This window comes from Pantherophis guttatus, chromosome 8, assembly GCF_059756535.1.
Source record: "Pantherophis guttatus breed Tessera chromosome 8, ASM5975653v1, whole genome shotgun sequence".
Classification (NCBI taxonomy): domain Eukaryota; kingdom Metazoa; phylum Chordata; class Lepidosauria; order Squamata; family Colubridae; genus Pantherophis; species Pantherophis guttatus.
In genome coordinates, this window is record NC_142070.1 from 8,261,901 (window position 1) to 8,286,748 (window position 24,848).

Genomic DNA, 24,848 nt, shown 5'->3' on the forward strand with positions numbered 1-24,848 from the left:
GTTTTTTTAAAGCACCTGCGGGCTCCCAAAGAAATCAGAAAGTTCAAGGACTCCGTGTACTACGAACGAACGCTGAGGGACTAGTTATCTCGCTGCATCTTAACACAGTAGGCATGTTATATGGTTGGCCAACCGGATGCGTGTGGTTGGGCTTTCCCAATTTAGATTTCAGGAGGAGAACTCACAGATTCAATGCAATATACCAGGTGTGTCAAACTCAATTTGATTGAAGGCTGCATCAGGGTTGTGTTTGACCTCGGAGGGCTGGGGGGCATGGCGGGTGGTGGCGGGCGTGGTGGGCGTGGCCAGCTTGACATCACTCATGTCAGGGGCACCTGTGGTGACCAAGTGCTAAGGCAGGACTTCCCTGAGACCCTCCCTCACTCTCATTATAATCTCCTTTCTTCCTTCCTTCCTTCCTTCCTTCCTTCCTTCCTTCCTTCCTTCCTTCCTTCCTTCCTTCCTTCCTTCCTTCCTTCCTTCCTTCCTTCCTTCCTGTGGAATTGGGATTGTAGAAACACCCAGGAGCATAGAAGAGTTCAGAGGCAGATGCATAAATAAATGTCTTAAACGTATTTATTCATATGATAAATCATACTAACTATGTACAACAGAGATCAAGTCTCATGAGGAACAAACACGAAAAAAGAGAGATGGAGAGAGCAAGGTGGAAAAGGTTGGAGGGGGTTTTATACTCAGGGTAAGCCCCTCCTTTCCACATAGGGGTGGAGACACTCTCTGCCTCCACTGGTGTCTATATGACACATGTGCCAATGGCTTGCAAATACTTGACACTTCCTTCCTTCCTTCCTTCCTTCCTTCCTTCCTTCCTTCCTTCCTTCCTTCCTTCCTTCCTTCTCTTCCTTTTCCTTCCCTCTTCATTCTCCTTTCTTCTTCCTTCCCCTCTTTCCTTATTTTTCCTTCCTTGCTCTCTTCCCAGCTTCCCTTCTTTTCTTTTCCTCTTTCCCTTTCTCCTTTCCTGTCCCTTCTTGCATGCTCAAATGCAAAAGGGGAAACGTTTCTCCTTTTGTTTTGTTTTTAGTTTGTTTTGATAGCCCTCTGCCAGTGAAAATGGAGCCGGGGGAGGGGAGCACATGGCTCGCCCGTGCCCCGTTTTTGGCCACGATGACGTCCTGCAGCTCTCTGCCAGTGTAGACAGAGCGCAGGGGGGCCGTGCTGGCAGAAGCACCATGGACCGGTCCTTTGCTGTTTCCAGGCTGACCCTGTGGGCCAGATCTAAGCACCCCGCAGGCCACATCTGGCCCACAGGCCTTGAGTTCGACACCCTTGCAATACACCATTGTTTGATTTCTCTGTCTGCCTACTGATCTACTTTTTTAACCTGCTGGCTTGGATCAGAGAATCAGAGAAAGTTGGAAGGCATTTTGGTTCATGTACAGATAGTCCTCAACTTACAACCATTCATTCAGTTGGTCCAGAATGCAGCTGCGCGAGCTGTTGTGGGTGCACCTAAATACATCCACATTACACCAATTCTCTGCGAGCTGCATTGGCTCCCTGTTGGTCTCCGAGCGCAATTCAAGGTGTTGGTTATTACCTTTAAAGCCCTACATGGCTCAGGGCCAGGCTATCTTCGAGACCGCCTTCTACCGCATAGCTCCCAGCGACCGGTAAGATCCCACAGAGTTGGTCTCCTCTGGGTCCCGTCAGCTAAACAATGCCGGCTGGCGGGCTCACGCGGGAGGACCTTCTCTGTGGCTGCCCTAGCTCTCTGGAACCAGTTACCTCCTGAAATCCGGACTACCCCCCACCCTATTGGCCTTCCGGAAAGCGGTGAAGACTTGGCTTTTCCGGCAGGCCTGGGGCCGTTGATCTCGCTGTTGCAATCTTGCAAGATCCGGCCATGAATGGTGTGCATGGGCTTTTAATGTTTTAAAAATGTTTTTATAATGTTTTAAAATAATTTTTCTATGTTCATTGTTCGCATTATTTTTGCTGTAAGCCACCCAGAGTCCCTTGGGAGTTGGGCGGCATAGAAATGCGATAAATTAAATTAAATTAAATTAAATTTAGTGACCGAAGTTACAGCAGCACTGATCAAGTGACTTATGACCTTTTCCCCCCCACTTCTGAGCTTTGCCGCTTCTCCATTGCAGCATCGATCTTATGACCAAAATTGAGCCTAAAATTTATGTTGCTGAGACAGTTAAGTGAGTTTTGTCCCATTTTACGACCTTTCCTGCCACAGTTGTTAAGCGAATCACTGCCGTTGTTAAGTTAGTCACACAGTTACTGGCTTCCTCCTTGAAATTGCTGGTCCAGAAGGTCGCAAAAGGTGATCACATAACCGCGGAACACTGCGACCGTCATAATTATGAATCCATTGCCAAGCGTCTTAATTTTGATCACATGACCATAGGGGCATTCTGCTAAGGTCATGAGTATGAAAAAAGGTCATGTCAGTTTTTTTAGTTCTGTTGTAGTGGTCATTAAACAAATGGTTGTAAATCAAGGACTAGGCTGTTTTTATATTTCAATATTTTATCTGTATACCACCCAGAGTCTCTATATGAGGGAGATGGGCAGGTTTTGAAAATTACTATAGATAGTTAGATAAAGATAGATAGATAGATAGATAGATAGATAGATAGATAGATAGATAGATAGATAATAGAAGATAGCTAAATAGAGAGATGTTAGTAACATCTCTCTATTTAGCTATCATCTCCCTATTTAGCTATCATCAAGATTGTCTGTCTGTCTGTCTCTCTCTCTATATATAATTATCTATTTATCTATCATCTTTCTCTCTAGCTCTCTATCGCTATCCATCTATCTATGTAACAGATGGATGGATAGCGATAGAGAGCTAGAGAAAAAGATGATAGTTAGATATAGATATAGACATAGATATAGATACAGATATATAGATAGAGATAGAGATAGAGGGAGACTAGATGATAGCTAAATAGAGAGATGATAGAGAGAGGGGGAAGAGAAATAGATGATAGATAAATAAAGGATAGATTAGAAAGAAAGAGAAATAGTTGATAAATAGAGAGGTGTTAGATAGATAGATAGATAGATAGATAGATAGATAGATAGATAGATAGATAGATAGATAGATGATAGATAGATAGATAGAGATAGAAAGAAATAGATGATAGATAGATAAATAGATAAATAGATAAATAGAGAGATGATAGCTAAATAGAGAGATGATAGATTAGAGAGAGGGGAAGAGAAATAGAGGATAGATAAATAGAGGATAGATTAGAGAAAGAGAGAAATAGTTGATAAATAGATGTAACAGATGGATAGATAGATATAGAGTGATAGAAATAGATGAAAGATAGATGAAGCTAAATAGAGAGATGATAGATTACACACACACACACACACACACAGAGAGAGAGAGACAAACAGACAGACAGAATTATTCTTCGAGAGCCGCAATGCCAGCAGCAGTTTTATTTTTAATTTTTAAATCACTCCTCCTTAAAGCAAACTGCCCCTGCCCCTTCCCCCTCCCCTCCATTCCTTACCGCATTAATGTCATTTCATGCAAGCTTTGGCTCAGAGCATACAGAAATTAAATCCAGTCAATCCCGCTTTTGTGAATGAAATCAATTAGCAGATGGATTTGGTTCCAGCGATTATGAATAAAATCACTGCCACGGACATCTTGCTTAAGGAGCAGTTGCTAATGTTCTGCTTGAGATGGGTTTGTGCAATAATTAATCACCTCTTCTCTTTGGATATAAGGCTACAGGCAAAACGAATCAGACTGAAGGCATTTGAGACCTAGGATTCTGACCTTGTCAAGTCTGATGTGAATCATTTTTTTTTCTTTTTCCCATGGAAGATTTAGATGGATCGATGTAAAAGCCTGCTTGCATCTGAAAGCTTTTAGCCCAGCCAATCCATCCAAACAAATCAGCTTTTTTTTTTTTTCAAAAGCAAACGGGAAGGCATACAACAACAACCCAAAAAAAAAAAAATCAAGCAGCTCAGAAATGCAATAAAATCAAATCGAAACTTTTAAGCTTTCAAAAGACCAAAGTAGACTTTGTTAAAAGCCAGTTTGGAAAAGTTGTGGTAGATTTAATTGTCAGCTTCTTTGGCAGCTGTCTTAAACCTCTTCCCGAGAATGACGTTCATAGAGATTTTTTTTTTTTTTTTGAGATGAAAGGGAAGGAGGGAGAAGGACTCCTGAAATTGAATTTTTCTTGATTACTCTCTGAGAGTTTTCCGGAAAAAGACAGGGAAAGAAAAACATTTAAAGAAAGAAAGGAAAAGAAAATGGAAGGAAGGAAGGATGGATGAGAAAAAAATAGAAAGAAGGAAGTTGAATGAGAAGTAAAGAAGGAAGGAAGGAAGGAAGGAAGGAAGGAAGGAAGGAAGGAAGGAAGGAAGGAAGGAAGGAAAAGTGTATGAGAAGGAAGGAAAGGAAGGAAGGAAGGAAGGGGAAAAAGAAGAAAGTTGTATGAGAAGGAAGGAGGGAGGGAGGGGAGGAAGGATGAGAAAAAAATAGAAAGAAGGAAGCTGAATGAGAAGTAAAGAAGGAAGGAAGGAAGGAAGGCAGGAAGGAAGGGAAAGTATGAGAAGGAAGGAAAGGAAGGAATGAAGGAAGGAAGGAAGGGGAAAAAGAGAAGAAAGTTGTATGAGAAGGAAGGAGGGAGGGAGGGAGGGAAGGAAGGATGAGAACAAAATAGAAGGGAAAGTGTATGAGAAGGAAAGAAGGAAGGAAGGAAGAAAGGCAGGAAGGAAGGGAAAGTGTATGAGAAGGAAGGAAGGAAGGGGAAAAAGAGAATGAAGTTGTAAGAGAAGGAAGGAGGGAGGGAGGGAGGGAAGGAAAGATGAGGAAAAAAGAGAATGAAGGAAGTTGTATGAGAAAGAAGGGAGGAAGGAAAAGAAGGAAAGAAGGAAAAAAGAAGGAAGTTGTATGAGAAGAAAAGAAGGAAGATAAAACTTGAATCACAATTGCAAAACTGCAAACTGTATACAAACATGGTGGCATAGAAAAAAGAAACAGTGTTATTGTATTAAACATCACATAAATTCCAACTATTTGGTTGACATGTTTCTGCCATCAACACTACACACCCATCACGTACTTTAGTTCAATTAACCGTCATCTTTTGAGTAGTAAGTGCTTCATTTTTTTTTTAGAAACACTATTTATAAATATACAAATATTTGTCCACGGAGCTGCTTACAATTGAAGGTGGGAATTTCCATGCATGCAAAACCTATTTGCTATTAGGCTTCCAGAGGCTGGCTTCCTTCTTTCCTTTCTTCCAAGGGTTTGCTACAGGACTACAATTCCCATAATTGCAGCTTTAATAAATCACAAATCTGGGTGGTTCAGTCCCAAATATTTGAAGGGCATCATGCCAAAGGCCGGATTGCTGTTTTCAAACCATCTACTCTTTGGAAAATAACATTTATATGTATTTGTTTGTTCATTCATTCATTCATTCACTTTATTTATTTTATTTTATGTACACTGAGAGCTTATGCACCGGAGACAAATTCCTTGTGTGTCCAATCATACTTGGCCAATAAAAAATTCTATTCTATTCTATTCTATTCTATTCTATTCTATTCTATTCTATTCTATTCTATTCTATTCTATTCTATTCTATTCTATTCTATTTCCATTTCCATTTCCATTTCCATTTCCATTTCCATTCCATTCCATATTTTCTATTCTATTCTATTCTATTCTATTCTATTCTATTCTATTCTATTCTATTCTATTCTATTCTATTCCATTCCATTCCATTCCATTTCCATTTCCATTTCCATTTCCATTCCATTCCATATTTTCTGTTCTGTTCTGTTCTGTTCTGTTCTGTTCTGTTCTGTTCTGTTCTGTTCTGTTCTAGTCTAGTCTAGTCTAGTCTAGTCTAGTCTAGTCTAGTCTAGTCTAGTCTAGTCTAGTCTATCATTCATTTTCCATAGCTGCCCAACTCAGCCAAGTGACTCTGGGCGTCTTACAGTTCTAAAATTATAAATACCATTAAAACAAATTTTTAAAAAACCCATGAAAACAAAACAATAAATACTATTTATTTTATATACAATGCTATTGTATCAAGTGGTGAAGTCTGCTATCATTCTCAACATAGGGTTAGCTCTTCTTCTCTTGATTTGATTCGTTTGTCATTTGCTTAGGAAACCGATAGGCCATTTCCTTAACAGCCCTGGGATGGCTTCAAAAAACCCAATTAAACTTAAAAAGAACATCACGAAAAGAACTGCATTTGAAAAAGATGAAACCAACCAATCAGTAAATCACCTTTATTTGCTAAAGTTTAACAGAACAGAATAACAGCTTTGGAAGGGGCCTTGGAGCAGTTGATGGCTTCCAACCGATGTTACCACTGGTTCTCTTCACGCACACGCTTTGCGTGCGATTGCCAAGCGCTCCGCGCAAGCGCGTTAGGTTTCTGCCCAGCTGAGGTGTGGCAATCCACTCTGCTACGCCTATCAGCTGGGCTAAAAAACAAGGAATAAAGGTAGGAATAAAGTGGGGGCAGGCGGGAGGGCCCAGCTCCCAGTCAAAGAGAACCGGTTCGGTGATGTCACATCGTCACCACTACCGGCTCGGCTGAACCGGGCCGAACCGGGAGCAACCCACCACTGCCTTAGAGGTCTTTTAAGCCAACCTCACTGCTCAAGCAGGAGACCCTGTATTATTTAAAACAAATGGTTGTCCAATCTCTTCTTGTAACCCTCCAATGTTGGAGCATCCACAACTTCTGGAGGGAAATTGTTCCACTGATTAATTGTTCTCACCATCAGGAAATTTCTCCTTCGTTCTAGGTTGCTTCTCTCCTTGTTTAGTTTCCACCCGTTGCTTCTTGTCCTTTGTGCTTTGAAGAATAGGTTGACCCCCTCTTCTTTGGGGCAGCCCCTCAAATATTAGAAGACTGCTATCTTGTCTCCCCTGATCCTTCTTTTCACTAGACTAGACATACTCAATTCCTGCAACCGTTCTTTGTATGTTTTAGCCTCCAACCCCTTCATCATTCTTGTTGCTCTTCTCTGCACTCTTTCCAGAGTCTCAACATCTTTTTTTAATTTTAATTTTGTGGTGACCAAAACTGGATGCAGTATTCCACATGTGTGGTCTTTGTAAAGCGGTCCTACAAGAATTGAGGCCTTTGAACCATGGTGCTGGAGAAGACTCCTGAGAGTCCCTTGGACTGCAAGGCGATCAAACCGGTCAGTCCTAGAGGAGATCAACCCTGACTGCTCTTTAGAAGGCCAGATCCTGACGATGAAGAGCCTAATGCTGGGAATGATTTGAGGGCAAAAGAAGAAGGGGACGGCAGAGAACGAGGTGACTGGATGGAGTCACTGAAGCAGTCGGCGTGAGCTTAAATGGTCTCCGGGAGATGGTAGAGGTGTCAACACTTCAACCTGCATTTACTCTAGTACTGACATAAGAAGGAGAAGAGAGGGCAGCTGGCAAGAGGATGCTTGACTTCTCACCTACTTATTTTCCCTGAAGATAATATCCCCTAGGAGATGAGACAGGAGGGGGGACATTCCTGGGAGCTGGAGTAATAGATATGGGGAGAGTGATTTGGAAGAGGGCCAATGAGACGCAGAGAATTGGGGAACGGAAAGGGAAGGTTTGGGGTCAGGAAGTCAATGTTGGCTACGCCACAATCGGGGACAGGTTGTTGTGCTTAATAAAATGAAAGATTTCTTCAAAGACTATTTGTTTGGAAATGCAATTTATTTTATTTGAGACGACATCGAAACCTGACAAGAGGACAGGAAGGCCTGGAGGAACGTTGTCCATGGGGTCGCAAGGGTCAGACACAGCTTCCCAACTAACAACAACAACAACAACAACAACGATGAAATAAGCCAACCGACCAGGAAATCCCCTTTCTTTGAGGTGAATTTTCATGAGATATATTCTTGGCAGGGTGTTTAGCTGCTGTTAGAAAGTCCCGCCATCTTTCCTTTCGGCGGTGATGCAAGTCAGTTCTCTCCACACATAGGCAGGGAGTGACTCACACTGATTTCTTTTTTTTCTTTTTGCTCTCTGATTCTCCCCTGACATCACCATCACCACTCCAGTCCTGGTCAGCCGAGGCTGGCTGGTAATTGGCAGGTAAAAGAAAAGTAATTTGAGCTCTGAGCTATGCTGAGCCTCCAATTTGGCTGCTCTCCAAGCGCGGAGTGTCTGCAGAAATCCACCTGCCTTTTTGGACTGCAAGCTGTTCAGGAAGCAGCAGCTGGGGAGTTAAGTTTTTCTCCCTTTTTTGGGCCATCAACCTGCTTGAAATGACCACGAGTACGACCAAGTCCGATCTCCTCTTTCAAGAACACTGCTAAGACCCGCAAGGATGAGACCGAAGCATTTATAAGGTAAGGAATCTTGGATTAAATGGAGAAAAGAGGAGCTCAGTTGCTTAACGCAGGGATGTCCAATCTTTGGCTACTTTAAGACTTGTGGACTTCCGACTCCCAGAATTCCCCAGCCAGCAGAGAATTCTGGGAGTTGAAGTCCACAAGTCTTGAAGTTGTCAAGATTGGACACTTTTGGCTTAATGTTTTAAACTGAGCAGGAAGAATAGGAAAACATCTTTGGCTTCCCAATAGCCCTTGATCCCATGGAGACAGGAAAAAAAAAACTTTTTCAAACTTTGCGCAGCTGTTTGGAATGTTGGCTTAGAGAAGAAAGTATGATCCGACTTTGTGAATTTCATGTCTTAGAGGTGGAAAAAGAGAGCCTAGAGCATTAAAAAAAAACTGTTTGCCGGGTGGTAGCAGATATTAATTTTAATATGCAGGTTATTAGGCCTGTGAGTCACACCTCCGCATATCAGCTGCTTTTAGAGTCTATCAGTGAAGTGCCTAATTTGCAAGTTCAAAATTAGGATTATTCGTGTTTTCTTTCTTCTTCTTGAATCTTTCTAACGTGCAGGGCGGCGATGGGAAACGTCCCCTGTTTGTATGCTAATTAGTTTTTAAATACAATTAACATAGAGGCAATTTAGCAGATAACAATTAGTAGATTTAATCCCATCTGAGCACTTGTTGATTTTGACCACATTATGGCTAAGAAAAAATGAAAAGGATCGAGTGAGCTCTGCTTGGCCACGATTGTTTAAGATATTTTTCTTCCTTAACTGGAAATATTGGTTGGATGGGAATGAAATATAGTATGGGGGGGGGGGGGGCTTACTATCTCCCCACTTTTGTATACAATCACAGTTACTAAATTAATTATGGCTGCTTCTCAGTTTTAATATTTACGCTCTGCAATTCAACCGATATGTACACAAACAGTCGCATGATATCCTTGAACGGAATTTAATCATCTCAGGCAAAATAATTTCTTTTTTTTGTTGTTTGCTTTCCCAAACCAGCCACTACCCCCCCCTTTCTGTTCTCTTTTTTATTCTGGCTTCATTTATTTTTTTAAAAGGGATGTGGAAGTTCTACAAGTATTGTAGTTGCGGTACATATTGTCCTCCAAAGGGCATAAAGTTTTGACTGTAGTTACTCAGCGAGAAACGGGATGGAACACTTGCCTTTGTCGCGTTCCATTATTCAGAAATGACACTACGGCTGAAAATGTCTTACAAGTAAAGCACCGAGTGCACAAATGAATAATGTTGCTAAAACTGGAGTGTGGCATTAAATTACCTTTTGTGCTTGTGTGTGATAAAAGCGAAGCAGTTAGTCTGGACAGATTAGTTTAAAATAAATATTGAGAGATTTAAACCCGTACAGTAGTTACAGCTGTCTTTCACAGGGGGTAGCATCGGGGGTGGGCTTCAAAAATTTTAGCAAGGGGTTCTCTGCCTGGTTGCTGGGTGGGCGTGGCCATGGTGGGCGTGGCCTAGTCGGCTTCCTGCACCATAGCAGGGGAGGGATTTTTGCCCTCCCCGGGCTCCGGAGGCTTTCCTCGAGCCTCCGGGAGGGTGAAAACGGCCTCTCCAGGCTCCGGAGGCCCTCTGGAGCACGGTTTCCAACCTTGGCAACTTTAAGACTTGTGGACTTGTGGAATTGAAGTTCACAAGTCTTAAAGTTGTTAAGGTTGGAGATCCCTGTTCTGGAGGGCAGAAACGAACTTCCAGTAGGCCCCGTTTTTCGCCCTCCCCGAGCCTCTACGCGCACCCTGCACTTACCTGCATCCAAAACAGGCCCAACAGACTCCTGGGAGAGGCTGGGCAGGATAGACAGGGCCAGCTAGGAGTGGGATTTGGGAGTTCTCCAAACTGCATAGAATCTTAGCTAGAGGTTCTCCCGAACCCCTGCGAACCCCCAGAAGCCCATCCCTGGGCAGCACCTCTCTGACATCCGGTCTCAAAAATGCTAGGTGGGGTTGAACCGAAAATGAGAATTTGGATGGGGCACCATCAGGAAATCTCAGGGAGTTTGAGATAAAACAAACATATGGGGAGGGAAACAATAGCAAAAACGCTTCTGTATTTCATCAGGAAAAGAAAATGGACTAGAAGGTGGATTTATTTCTACCGCTCTGATATGAAAATGTTTGCAAATCTGATTTTGGAGTTTAATGGTGCTGCTTTCTGACAGGGTGCCGTGCTTCAGAGGCTTAAAATTCCCCTATATACTGTATGATATTAATCTATTCATAAAAGGATTAGCTAACATTGAAGGTTAAAGCTTTGATGTTAAGGTGAGTGGAACATTATGGTGCAATTAATAAGTGGGTGATGCATGATAGGAGAATACTGCATATCAGTGGTGGGTTCCTCCCGGTTCGGTCCGGTTTGGCCGAGCCGGTAGCGGTGACGATATGATGTCACCGAACCGGTTCTCCCTCCCCCGCCCTCCCACCCTCCCACGTTATTCTTACCTTTTATTTGGTCCCACCCCCAATCTATTGCTGCCTCGTCAGTCCCAGCTGATGACTAGAGGGGAAAAAACTGTTTAAACTCTTGCCGCGGGGCTTCAAAGGGCCGTCCTACAGCTCATCAGTGTTAAAAGAAAACAAATGAGTCGGGTCGTAAGTGCGACGACCTTCCAGAAATGACTCTGACCAGCTAGCCATGCCCACCTAGTCACATGACCTCCAAGCCACACCCACAAAATAAGCCACGCCCACAGAACCGGTAGTAAAAAAATGTAGAACCCACCGCTGCTACATATGTTTTCATAACTCTTAAAATCAACTTTTTTATGTTGCCTTTGGTGAGATGGAGTGGCTAGACAAATTTGATAAATAAATAAATCTATTCACTTTAAAATGAGAGATGATAAGGTAGCTGAACCACAGGTTCCACGTTACGAAGATTAGGGTGTAGGTAGTCCTCAAATTATGACCACAACGGATCCCAAAATTTCTGTCACTAAGCGAGACAGTGTTTAAGTGAGTTTTGCCCCATTTTACGACCTTTCTTGCCGCAAGTTGTTAAGTGAATCGCTGCAGTTGTTAAATTAGTAACACGGTTGTGAAATGAACCTGGCTTCCACATTGACATGGCTTATCAGAAGGCCTCCAAGGAGGCTCACAGAACTCCGAGGACACCGCCAGCGTCATAAATGCAAGCCATTTGCCAAGCGTCTGAATTTTGATGACGGTTGTAAGCGTGAAAATGGTCATAAGACACTTTTTTTTAGTGCTGTGGTAACGTCGAATGAGTGGTTGTAACTCAAGGACTACCCATAATTCTGTGAACAAATAGAATAATTGCCAGGAAATTCCACAGATATACCAGTACCTTCTAGCAGAATTATCACTTATCCACTGCAGTGATTCACTTAACAACTGTGGCAAGAAAGATTGTAAAATGGGGCCAACCCAGTGGTGGGTTGCTTTCGGTTCGCACCAGTTCGCAAGAACCGGTAGTAAAAATTTGTAGTAGTTCCGAGAACCGGTAATAACATTGGCTGGCCATGCCCCCGAACTGGTCCCTGGCCCAGTCGCCGCTCGCTTACCCTGCCCACCTCATCAGATGCTTTTTTTTTTTTTACTTTTAAAAGCATTTTTTCTACAACCTCTTTGGCCAAAGAGGTTGCAGAAAACAATGCTTTGAAAAGCCTCTGCCGATCAGGCAACTCAGCTGGGAATGTCAGAGGCTTTTCGAAGCATTTTTTCTACAACCTCTTCAGCCGAAGAGGTGGTAAAAAAAAATGCTTCGAAAAGCCTCTGACGATCTTAGATGAGTTGCCTGATCGGCAGAGGCTTTAAAGCATTGTTTTCTGCAACCTCTTTGGCCAAAGAGGTGGTTAAAAAAAATGCTTTGAAAAGCCTCTGACGATCTCAGCAGAGTTGCCTGATCGGCAGAGGCTTTTCAAAGCATTGTTTTCTGCAAAGAAAAAATGCTTTTAAAAGTTAAAAAAAAAAAAAGTTGGCCACGCCCACCCAGTCACATTACCCCCCCACCAAGCCACGCCCACAGAAACGGTAGTAAAAAAATTTAGAACCCACCCCTGCGGCCAACCCATTTAGCAACTGTCTCGCTTAGCAACAGAAATTTTGGCCTTGACTATGGTCGTAGGTGGAGGACTACCTCTAACGTAGTTTTCCAGAATCAAGTGGGGACATAAACCAGAATTTCCCTGATCTGTCTGACATTCTAGCAATTATTTTAATATGTGATACCTTTATACTGAATTTCAACTCTCCTAATTGCTAGTTATAACAAAAGAAAGTAGTTGAAGATGATTATATAGTATATATTATAGCTACTATTACATTACATTATAGTATATTTTAATAGCTATAGCTACTTTTGGCTTTTAAAATCTTAAGGGGAAAAAAAAGCCTAGCATTGCAATCCTATTGTTTGTGGGCTTTTTAAGAGAATTTTATCTGATTTATTATTGAATTTATGCCCAACTTTGCGCTTACATGAACCCTGAAAGCAGGTTGATAAAATGACTGTATTTATTTATTAATCGTATTTTATTGCCACCCATCCCATACAAAGGGACTCTGGGTGGTGTACAACAATTGAATAAAACAGGAACTTGATTTAAAAAAAAAAACCCCATCATTATCAAAAAATAAAAAAGAGATTATTAAAATAAGAATAGTATCAAAAGTTTTAAAACATACAAAGGGCACAGAGAAAGCAAGAGCACAAATCACAAGGGAGTCTTCTCAGAGTGTTTAAAAGACTCCCACACCTAATGACGTCTTGAGAGACTTCTTAAAGTTCAAAAGGTGGAGAAACACTAACGCAGAGATCTCCAACCTTGGCAAATTTAAGACTGGTGGACTTCAACTCCCAGAATTCCTCAGTCTTCAGGGCCTTGAGAAAGAATATCAAAGTGGGGGCCGATCTTATTTCTGCAGGGATGATGTTCCACAGGGAGGGAGCCATCACAAAGAAGTCCCTTCTTCTTGATCCCACTAGATCGACTTCCTTAGGAGAAGTATTCCTTGCCTCCTTCCTCTGGTAGGTTGGATAGATGTAACGGGGAGAAGACGGACCTTCAAATAAAACATTTAAGGCTTTAATAAGATGAAAAACATTAGATTCTTAGCCTCATCTTCTAAGGTACAAGAAGTCATAATAATATTATAACGAAGATTGAATTATTCTCCAAACCACCCAAAGTAATGGGCGGAAGCTTGTTAAAGAGAAATCCAACTTAAAAATAAGGAGTAAAAGTAAAAGTTTCCTGAGGGTGAGAACCAGAAGTGGGTTCTACTTACCTTTACTACAGGTTCGCATCGTGCCCGCGTGCACTCTTCTGCGCATACGCAGAAGTTTCTGGGCATGATGACATCCGGGTCAGTGGGCGGAGCCTCCTGCCGGTTTTAGTACCGATTCTTGTGAACCAGTCCAAACCGGGGGCAACTCACCACTAGTGAGAACGATTAATTCAGGGGTCTGCAACCTTAAACACTCAAAGAGCCATTTAGACCTGTTTCCCACAGAAAAGAGAACACCGGGAGCCACAAAACCCTTCTCGTGCCTGACTATTTCTTGAGCAACCACAAAACTAACATATGTAGTTGAATTAAACATTCTGTTTTCTTCTGAAATTTTTCTTTTCTTGGATTTATCCATGGTTGGCCTACCGGGGGGGTTGAAAAGCTCAATAAATCATGTGCCGGCGGGTGTCGCACATTGGCGGTTGTGACGCATATTTTGAGTGATAGGGAGCCACAGCAGAGGAGTGAAAGAGCCACATGCAGCTCCAGAGCACCAGGTTGCTGACCCCTGGATTAATTAATGGAACAATTTGCCTCCTGGGATTGTGGGTACTCCACAGAGGTGGCATTCAGGGGGAGAACCGGTTCGGTGACGTCATATCGTCACCGCTACCGGCTCGGCCGAACTGGACCGAACCGGGAGGAACCCACCACTGCCTCCCAGCCCTATGATTCTAGGCTCAAAGTCAAGGATGAAAATTAATCGTCTAAGGAAGAACAATTCCACCTGTTTTCCTACTTTCCTGGAGCCCAATGGTTTTTTTTTTCAGTAGGCATGAGAAAATTCAGCCTTGCTCCAACTGTACCATTCCAGCTCCACCCAGATTAACATAATCTGTCCTATCACACAGATTAAATCAGATTGCTTATCAAGCGGATGATTACGGACTTTGAACTACAGCTTCATTTATTTCCAGTTACGAAAGCGAAAGGGTTTTCCTATATTATGTGAGGTAAACCCTAACCCAAGTATTAATTGCTAGGAGTCAAATAAAAAATTACTCCTCAGTCTTTGAGAAGTATGCTGGCATAACTACAGTAGTGGCCAAAATTGTGGAAACCTTTTGGGAAAAATGTATTTTTGAGGTTTGATGGATAATAACACCACTTTTTTTTTGGACTGTCAAGATAATCCTATCACACTGCTGGAATGGCCTGGGAATAGTCCAGACCTTAACCCAATTGAAAATCTATGGAGCCGACTAAAGAAACTTGTTAGTCAGAAGCGACCCAGCAATAAAACCCAGTTAATAGAAGCCATCATTCAATCTTGGTTTCACATTATTACAGCTGCAGAACTAAATGACTTGGTTCACTCCATGGGAAGACGTTGTAAGGCCATAATTCAAGCTAAAGGTTACTCAACTAAATATTAACTGACATGGTGATAATTTTTGTACATCTCGTTTTTTCTCTGGTGATAATTTGTGTATATCTCATTTTTCCTTTGGTGATCATTTTTGTATATCTCGTTTCACTTTTCTTCTTTATAACTGCTATTCTAATAGCAAATCATTCATAAAAGTTATTGCACTACATTCTTGATTAAATTATCTTTCCATGGATATATAATTTTATGGTACTACTCAAAAAAAAAAAGTGGTGTTATAAACTCGTTTTAGAAAATACACTTTTCCCAAAAGGTTTTCACAATTTTGGCCACAACTGTAATATTGTTCAACCCACAAATCTTACCTGCCTGCAGGAAAAAAACCCACCAATGACTCTTCGTGACATGGAGTGGAGTGAGTTTCAGCAGATTTTTAGACAGGTGGGATTGGCCAACAGTCAAGTTGCATGACTAACATGTAGCAGGTGCAAAGTAGGAGGAAGTTCTCCAGATGATCTTCACAATACCTTCTTTGTACCTGTTACCTGCTGATATTTCCGGGAAAGGTTATTACACTTTTCTGGAAAATTACTAAACCCATGTTCAGAAATAGCCTAGCTCAGGGGTGTCCAACCTGGGCAACTTTAAGACCTTTGGACTTGAACTCCGTGGCTGGCTAGGGAATTCTGGGAGCTGAAGTCCACAAGTCTTAAAAGTTGCCAAGGTTGGACATCCTTGGCCTAGCTGATATCCACCGGGTATAGAATAGAGGCCTAAGGTGAAACAGGGAATCCACAATGCATCCAACGATGACAGAATTAGCAGGATTTAACCACGGTGGCGCAGTGGTTAGAGTGCAGTACTGCAGGCTACTTCTGCTGACTGCCGGCAGCCTGCAATTTGGCAGTTCAAATCTCACCAGGCTCACGGTTGACTCAGCCTTCCATCCTTCCAAGGTGGGTAAAATGAGGACCCAGATTATTGGGGGCAATAATGTAAAGTAAAGTAAAGTGTAAAGTGCTTAGAGAGGGCTGTAAAGCCCTGTAAAGTGATATATAAGTCTAAGTGCTATTGCTATTCCTTCCTTCCTTCCTTCCTTCCTTCCTTCCTTCCTTCCTTCCTTCCTTCCTTCCTTCCTTCCTTCCTTCCTTCCTTCCTTCCTTCCTTCACTTGTTGATACTTTGTACCACAATACATGACTAGTGCATATTCAAAATGATCCTAAAGTTGTGTTTATAAAGAGCATGCTTACAACCCAACAATCAGGGGCAGACATGTGGCCCCTGTCTGCAACTCATTCAAGAAGCTGCATCTTTTCTCAGGGTGACACAGCTGCTTTCATGTGTACCTGGGGGGAAAAATATGTTCGCTTCAAGTTGTTGATTGACGCTATATCCCTTTGCTTCTGAATCTCAATTGCCGCAGTACCCCGATTTCGAGAGCTACAGTTTTCTGTGTTTGTGTTCTTACCCAGCTCTCCCAACATGACAAACCCTCAGTATTTAAATCAATGATTCCTCTCAATGAGGCCCCTTACTTGTGGGGTGCTGCAGGGGTCGGTTCTCTCCCGCCTGCTTTTTAACATCTACATGAAGCTGCTGGGTGAGATCATTGGTTACCACCTTTAAAGCGCTCCATGGCATTGGACCTGGGTACCTTCGAGACCGTCTTCTGCCACCGGTAGCCTCCCACCGGCCAGTCCGCTCCCACAGAGAGGGTCTCCTCAGGGTTCCATCGGCCAAATTTTGTCAGCTGAAGACACCCAGGGGGAGGGCCTTCTCTGTGGGAGCCCCTGCCCTTTGGAATGAACTGCCCCCAGAAATGCGTAAGATCTCCGACCTCCGTGTATTTCGCTGTGCCCTCAAAACCTTGTTGTTCCGCCAGGCCGGGCTATCAATGTAAAGATTTTAATTGGTTTTAAATGTGGGATTTTAAATTTGGGGGTTTTATAATTGAGCCAATTATTTAATAATTTTAATTATTTTTAAATTTTGTTGGTCTTTGTGCTTTTAATTAGGCTGTACACCGCCCTGAGTCCTTCGGGAGAAGGGCGGTATAGAAATAAAATTATTATTTTTATTATTCGTAGTTTCGGGGTGAGGTATCATCAGTATGCTGATGATACCCAACTTTACATCTCCACCCCGGATCAACCCAGGGATGCCCTTTCCGTGATGTCCCAGTGCCTGGAGGCGATGCGGGTCTGGATGGGTAGGAACAGGCTCAGACTCAACCCCTCCAAGACAGAGTGGCTGTGGATGCCGGCATCTCATGATCTAGTATCCCCATCGCTTCTGATGGGAGGGGAGTGTCTGTCTTCCTCGGAAAGGGTTCGTAATCTTGGCGTCCTCCTGGATTCATGGCTGTCCTTGGTGGATCATCTGACGGCCGTGATAAGGGGGGCTTTTGCACAGGTTTGCCTGGTGTGCCAGTTGCGCCCTTTCCTAGACAGGGATGCCCTCCCTATGGTCACTCATGCTCTCATTATTTCTCGGCTGGATTACTGCAATGCCTTCTACATGGGGCTGCCCTTGGGGTGCACCCGGAGGCTCCAACTGGTCCAGAATGCGGCCGCGTGGGTAGTTACGGGTGCTTCCCGATACTCCCATATAACACAATTGTTGCGCGAGCTGCACTGGTTGCTGGTGGTCCTCCGGATCTGCTTCAAGGTGCTGGTGCTTACCTATAAAGCCCTTCATGGCATGGGCCCGGGGTACTTGCAGGACCACCTCCTACCGGCCTCCCACCGCCCAGTGCGCTCACATAGGACTGCCCTCCTCCGGGTCCCATCGGCCAGACAGTGCCGGCTGGCGGCCCCCAGGATGAGGGCGTTCTCTGTGGTCGCACCGACCTTCTGGAATGGTTTACCCACTGGGCTCCGGATGGCCCCCGACCTCCGCACCTTCCGTGCCGACCTAAAGCCATGGCTCTTTCAGCAAGTTCCCCGATCTGCCGTGCATTTTAATTTGGGGGATTTGGGGATTTAAATCGGATTTTAACATTTTAATTCTATTTATTGTTGGGTTGTTTTATTCTGTGAGCTGCCCCGAGTCCCTCGGGAGAAGGGCAGCATATAAATATGACAATCAATCAATCAATCAATCAATCAATCAATCAATCAATCAATCAATCAATCAATAAATAAATAAATAAAGAGCGCCAGCAGCCCCAGCCAAAAGTTTCTGTCTCACTGTAGGCTAACAAGTCTGTCCGGCAGGGAGATGAATAGTTGTCTGCCACATCTATTCATCTCCGCTCCCTGTCTTTTATCCCCAAAGCTAGGGTGGGGCTTCGCTAGCACTGCTGGCTCTTCCATCCCAAGGATCAGCCCATAGATTTCCACTGCTCTCCTCTCCTCTGCCTTCTGTGCATCAGGCACTGGACCCAGCTGTTCCTCCCCTTCCTCATCGGCCACCTCCAGACCTGGGAGCTGTTGACTCTCCATCTGAGGGCTGACGGACGGCTCAGGCTCTGCCTCTGTCTCTCTCTCCGATAGCTCCATTTCCTCTTCCCCCTCGGAGCTCTCAAGTTGCCTTGATGCTGATCCTGACTCCCACGCTTCCTCCTCCCCCTCTGATTCGGCTGCTGGAGGGGCCACAACAATTTGGTTGTCACCATACTTCGGTTGATTCAGTGTTCTAAAGTACAACTATTCCCTAAGCAAATGTGTTAGACTTCAGATTCACGGCATAAGTGATGAGTATGTTCCCGGTCTTCCCTTTAGTACTGATTAATTAGAGAGGCCCCATGGATTCCAAAGAAGGACTTTCAGAATATATGATGACGTGTGGAGGCAGAAGCATATTTATAGAGGAAGGCACTTGACAAGGGATGACAATTATGGGTCATTAGAGTCCTTTGCAAGGTCTCTCTACTCTAGTGGGAAATCACAGCCAAGATGAAGTCTGCACCACCACTGTAGATACAAGGTAAAGGTAAAGCTTTCCCTGTCAGTCGTGTCGGACTCTGGGGTGTAGTACTCATCTCCATTTCTGGGCTGAAGGAGCCAGCGTTGTCTAAAGACATTTTCTGTAGTTATGTGGCCAGCATGGGTATATGTCAAAGGTGCATGGAACGCTGTTACCTTCCCAATGGTACCTATTTATATACTTGCATTTTCATGCTTTCGAACTGCTAGGCGGGCAGGAGCTGGAGCAAGGAACGGGAGCTCCACCCACATTGCATGGCGCTCGGGTCTCAAACATGGGCTGTCAGTTTTCCAGCTGATAACCCCAGCTGCTGAGCCACCGTATTCTCTCCTCCACTGTACATAAATGTGTGTAAAATGGCTGACGGATGACATTGATTAGCTCAGGTGGTCTTCGACTTACAACAGTTCATTTAGTGACCGTTCCAAGTTACAACGGCCCTGGAAAAAGTGACTTATGGCCGTTTGTCACACTTTCTACCGTTGCAAGCAAGCATCATAGTTACCTGATCAAAATTCAGACGCTTGGCAACTGACTCATATTTATGACGGTTGCAGAGTCCCGGAGTGTGATCAGCTTTTGCGACCTTCTGACAAGCAAAAGTCCACGGGGAAAGCCGGATTCACTTAACGACTGTGTTGCTAACTCAGTAACTGCAATGATTCGCTTAACAACGGTGGCAAGAAAAGTGGTAAAAGGGGGCATTTAGCAAATGATTCGCTTAGCAAACATCAATTTGGGGCTCACGTGTGGTCGTAATGCGAGGACTATTGTATAACCAGTCATTTACTGGGTCAGTGAGTCTCTTTCCTGGTTTTCTCCGTGTCTGACTATCTTCTTCCTCCTGCAAAAAAATATTTTTTATTCCCCCCCCCCCGCTCCCCCCGGCTCCCACCTGATGGGAGATTCAAAAGAGACAAAGACTCCTAGCCCCATAGAGCGAGCACTGCCTTGTCTGGAGACCAGGGAATAGGTCCTGTCTGGGGTTTGTCTAGGAGTGGGGGTGTTGCTTGCCAAAGTTGGTGGAATTCGAAGAATGCCAGTGGCATGCTTGAACGGACAGCTTTAGAGTCCGGCAGTTGGAATGAATGCCATCTCTCTTGAGTTCCATAGCAACCTGCTGACCAAGAATAAACCTCTTTTTAAAAATATATTATTATTATTATTATTAAAATCTCTCATCCCTTCTATCCTGTGCCCACACACAGCCTGGAATAGAAGTCTTGATTCTGAGCCCATGCTCAGGGAGATATATAGATATATATATATAGGTGAAATGTTTTCTGATTTGGGGACAAGTTTCCATGGAGTTATTCACTGGCTTTGTCCTTCCTGCACAATTGTCCGTGTACACGTTGTGTACACCTCTCTGTTTCTGGGGGGAAGGGGGGGGAAGGAATCCTTTTAACCCTTTTTTTTTAAAAAAAAAAATTAGAAATGCATGTGGCTGTCTTGTGTGAGGAGATTCAATCTGGCCCTTGTCATGAAGGAAGCTGTTCTTTTCTTTCTGTTTAAGAAAAGGATAAATGGTGTCTGTTTTATTATTTTATTTTATTATTTTATTATTATTTTATTATTATTTTATTTTATTTTATTTTATTATTTTAATTAAATTAAATAATTAAATTAAATTAAATTAAATAATTAAATTAAATTAAATTAAATTAAATTAAATTAAATTAAATTAAATAATTAAATTAAATTAAATTAAATTAAATTAAATTAAATTAAATTAAATGCCCCCAGAGATAAGGAGAATCCAAGACCTCGGTGCCTTCCGCCGTGCCCTTAAAAACCTTCTTTTTCCAGCAAGCCGGGCTGGCCTAACACTTTTTAAAATGTTTTTAATTGTTTGTTATTGTTTTTAATCATGGGGCCAAATTTATATATATCTTTTTAATTGTATTTTAATGTTTGTAGTTTATGCTTTTACTTAGCTGTTCACCGCCCTGAGTCCTCAGGGAGAAGGGCGGTATACAAATTTAAAAATAAATAAATAAATAAATAAATAAATAAATAAATAAATAAATAAATAAATAAATAAATAAGTTGCATTTGTATGGGTTTCTTTTTATAAACTACTTGGAATAGTCTTTTCATTAGAAGATGGGAAAGTCCCTTTTAGAGGGGACTGAGCCTAGTGGCTCAGCAGACTAAAAGCATTGTGATTAACATCAGGTGTCTGCAATTACTGTAAGTTGGAATCTCGCCAAGGCGAGAACCAGAAGTGGGTTCTACTTACCTTTACTACAGGTTCGCATCGTGCCCGCGTGCACTCTTCTGCGCATACGCAGAAGTTTCTGGGCATGATGACATCCGGGTCAGTGGGCGGAGCCTCCTGCCGGTTTTAGTACCGATTCTTGTGAACCAGTCCAAACCGGGGGCAACTCACCACTAGTGAGAACGATTAATTCAGGGGTCTGCAACCTTAAACACTCAAAGAGCCATTTAGACCTGTTTCCCACAGAAAAGAGAACACCGGGAGCCACAAAACCCTTCTCGTGCCTGACTATTTCTTGAGCAACCACAAAACTAACATATGTAGTTGAATTAAACATTCTGTTTTCTTCTGAAATTTTTCTTTTCTTGGATTTATCCATGGTTGGCCTACCGGGGGGGTTGAAAAGCTCAATAAATCATGTGCCGGCGGGTGTCGCACATTGGCGGTTGTGACGCATATTTTGAGTGATAGGGAGCCACAGCAGAGGAGTGAAAGAGCCACATGCAGCTCCAGAGCACCAGGTTGCTGACCCCTGGATTAATTAATGGAACAATTTGCCTCCTGGGATTGTGGGTACTCCACAGAGGTGGCATTCAGGGGGAGAACCGGTTCGGTGACGTCATATCGTCACCGCTACCGGCTCGGCCGAACTGGACCGAACCGGGAGGAACCCACCACTGCCTCCCAGCCCTATGATTCTAGGCTCAAAGTCAAGGATGAAAATTAATCGTCTAAGGAAGAACAATTCCACCTGTTTTCCTACTTTCCTGGAGCCCAATGGTTTTTTTTTTCAGTAGGCATGAGAAAATTCAGCCTTGCTCCAACTGTACCATTCCAGCTCCACCCAGATTAACATAATCTGTCCTATCACACAGATTAAATCAGATTGCTTATCAAGCGGATGATTACGGACTTTGAACTACAGCTTCATTTATTTCCAGTTACGAAAGCGAAAGGGTTTTCCTATATTATGTGAGGTAAACCCTAACCCAAGTATTAATTGCTAGGAGTCAAATAAAAAATTACTCCTCAGTCTTTGAGAAGTATGCTGGCATAACTACAGTAGTGGCCAAAATTGTGGAAACCTTTTGGGAAAAATGTATTTTTGAGGTTTGATGGATAATAACACCACTTTTTTTTTGGACTGTCAAGATAATCCTATCACACTGCTGGAATGGCCTGGGAATAGTCCAGACCTTAACCCAATTGAAAATCTATGGAGCCGACTAAAGAAACTTGTTAGTCAGAAGCGACCCAGCAATAAAACCCAGTTAATAGAAGCCATCATTCAATCTTGGTTTCACATTATTACAGCTGCAGAACTAAATGACTTGGTTCACTCCATGGGAAGACGTTGTAAGGCCATAATTCAAGCTAAAGGTTACTCAACTAAATATTAACTGACATGGTGATAATTTTTGTACATCTCGTTTTTTCTCTGGTGATAATTTGTGTATATCTCATTTTTCCTTTGGTGATCATTTTTGTATATCTCGTTTCACTTTTCTTCTTTATAACTGCTATTCTAATAGCAAATCATTCATAAAAGTTATTGCACTACATTCTTGATTAAATTATCTTTCCATGGATATATAATTTTATGGTACTACTCAAAAAAAAAAAGTGGTGTTATAAACTCGTTTTAGAAAATACACTTTTCCCAAAAGGTTTTCACAATTTTGGCCACAACTGTAATATTGTTCAACCCACAAATCTTACCTGCCTGCAGGAAAAAAACCCACCAATGACTCTTCGTGACATGGAGTGGAGTGAGTTTCAGCAGATTTTTAGACAGGTGGGATTGGCCAACAGTCAAGTTGCATGACTAACATGTAGCAGGTGCAAAGTAGGAGGAAGTTCTCCAGATGATCTTCACAATACCTTCTTTGTACCTGTTACCTGCTGATATTTCCGGGAAAGGTTATTACACTTTTCTGGAAAATTACTAAACCCATGTTCAGAAATAGCCTAGCTCAGGGGTGTCCAACCTGGGCAACTTTAAGACCTTTGGACTTGAACTCCGTGGCTGGCTAGGGAATTCTGGGAGCTGAAGTCCACAAGTCTTAAAAGTTGCCAAGGTTGGACATCCTTGGCCTAGCTGATATCCACCGGGTATAGAATAGAGGCCTAAGGTGAAACAGGGAATCCACAATGCATCCAACGATGACAGAATTAGCAGGATTTAACCACGGTGGCGCAGTGGTTAGAGTGCAGTACTGCAGGCTACTTCTGCTGACTGCCGGCAGCCTGCAATTTGGCAGTTCAAATCTCACCAGGCTCACGGTTGACTCAGCCTTCCATCCTTCCAAGGTGGGTAAAATGAGGACCCAGATTATTGGGGGCAATAATGTAAAGTAAAGTAAAGTGTAAAGTGCTTAGAGAGGGCTGTAAAGCCCTGTAAAGTGATATATAAGTCTAAGTGCTATTGCTATTCCTTCCTTCCTTCCTTCCTTCCTTCCTTCCTTCCTTCCTTCCTTCCTTCCTTCCTTCCTTCCTTCCTTCCTTCACTTGTTGATACTTTGTACCACAATACATGACTAGTGCATATTCAAAATGATCCTAAAGTTGTGTTTATAAAGAGCATGCTTACAACCCAACAATCAGGGGCAGACATGTGGCCCCTGTCTGCAACTCATTCAAGAAGCTGCATCTTTTCTCAGGGTGACACAGCTGCTTTCATGTGTACCTGGGGGGAAAAATATGTTCGCTTCAAGTTGTTGATTGACGCTATATCCCTTTGCTTCTGAATCTCAATTGCCGCAGTACCCCGATTTCGAGAGCTACAGTTTTCTGTGTTTGTGTTCTTACCCAGCTCTCCCAACATGACAAACCCTCAGTATTTAAATCAATGATTCCTCTCAATGAGGCCCCTTACTTGTGGGGTGCTGCAGGGGTCGGTTCTCTCCCGCCTGCTTTTTAACATCTACATGAAGCTGCTGGGTGAGATCATTGGTTACCACCTTTAAAGCGCTCCATGGCATTGGACCTGGGTACCTTCGAGACCGTCTTCTGCCACCGGTAGCCTCCCACCGGCCAGTCCGCTCCCACAGAGAGGGTCTCCTCAGGGTTCCATCGGCCAAATTTTGTCAGCTGAAGACACCCAGGGGGAGGGCCTTCTCTGTGGGAGCCCCTGCCCTTTGGAATGAACTGCCCCCAGAAATGCGTAAGATCTCCGACCTCCGTGTATTTCGCTGTGCCCTCAAAACCTTGTTGTTCCGCCAGGCCGGGCTATCAATGTAAAGATTTTAATTGGTTTTAAATGTGGGATTTTAAATTTGGGGGTTTTATAATTGAGCCAATTATTTAATAATTTTAATTATTTTTAAATTTTGTTGGTCTTTGTGCTTTTAATTAGGCTGTACACCGCCCTGAGTCCTTCGGGAGAAGGGCGGTATAGAAATAAAATTATTATTTTTATTATTCGTAGTTTCGGGGTGAGGTATCATCAGTATGCTGATGATACCCAACTTTACATCTCCACCCCAGATCAACCCAGGGATGCCCTTTCCGTGATGTCCCAGTGCCTGGAGGCGATGCGGGTCTGGATGGGTAGGAACAGGCTCAGACTCAACCCCTCCAAGACAGAGTGGCTGTGGATGCCGGCATCTCATGATCTAGTATCCCCATCGCTTCTGATGGGAGGGGAGTGTCTGTCTTCCTCGGAAAGGGTTCGTAATCTTGGCGTCCTCCTGGATTCATGGCTGTCCTTGGTGGATCATCTGACGGCCGTGATAAGGG

General features: G+C 43.2%; 1 protein-coding gene across 2 annotated transcripts in view; it reads left to right on the forward strand.

Moving 5' to 3' along the window:
- Positions 1-24,848, forward strand: part of SHROOM3 (shroom family member 3) — a 230,430-nt gene that overhangs the window by 37,152 nt on the left and 168,430 nt on the right. The window contains exon 1 of one of the 2 annotated variants that reach the window (XM_087875244.1): positions 7,626-8,355. The exons of the other annotated variant lie outside the window; for it this stretch is intronic. The gene's annotated coding sequence lies outside the window, so the exon portion shown is untranslated. Of the gene's footprint in view, positions 1-7,625; positions 8,356-24,848 lie in introns of those variants that run through there. 2 annotated transcript variants of the gene reach the window in all.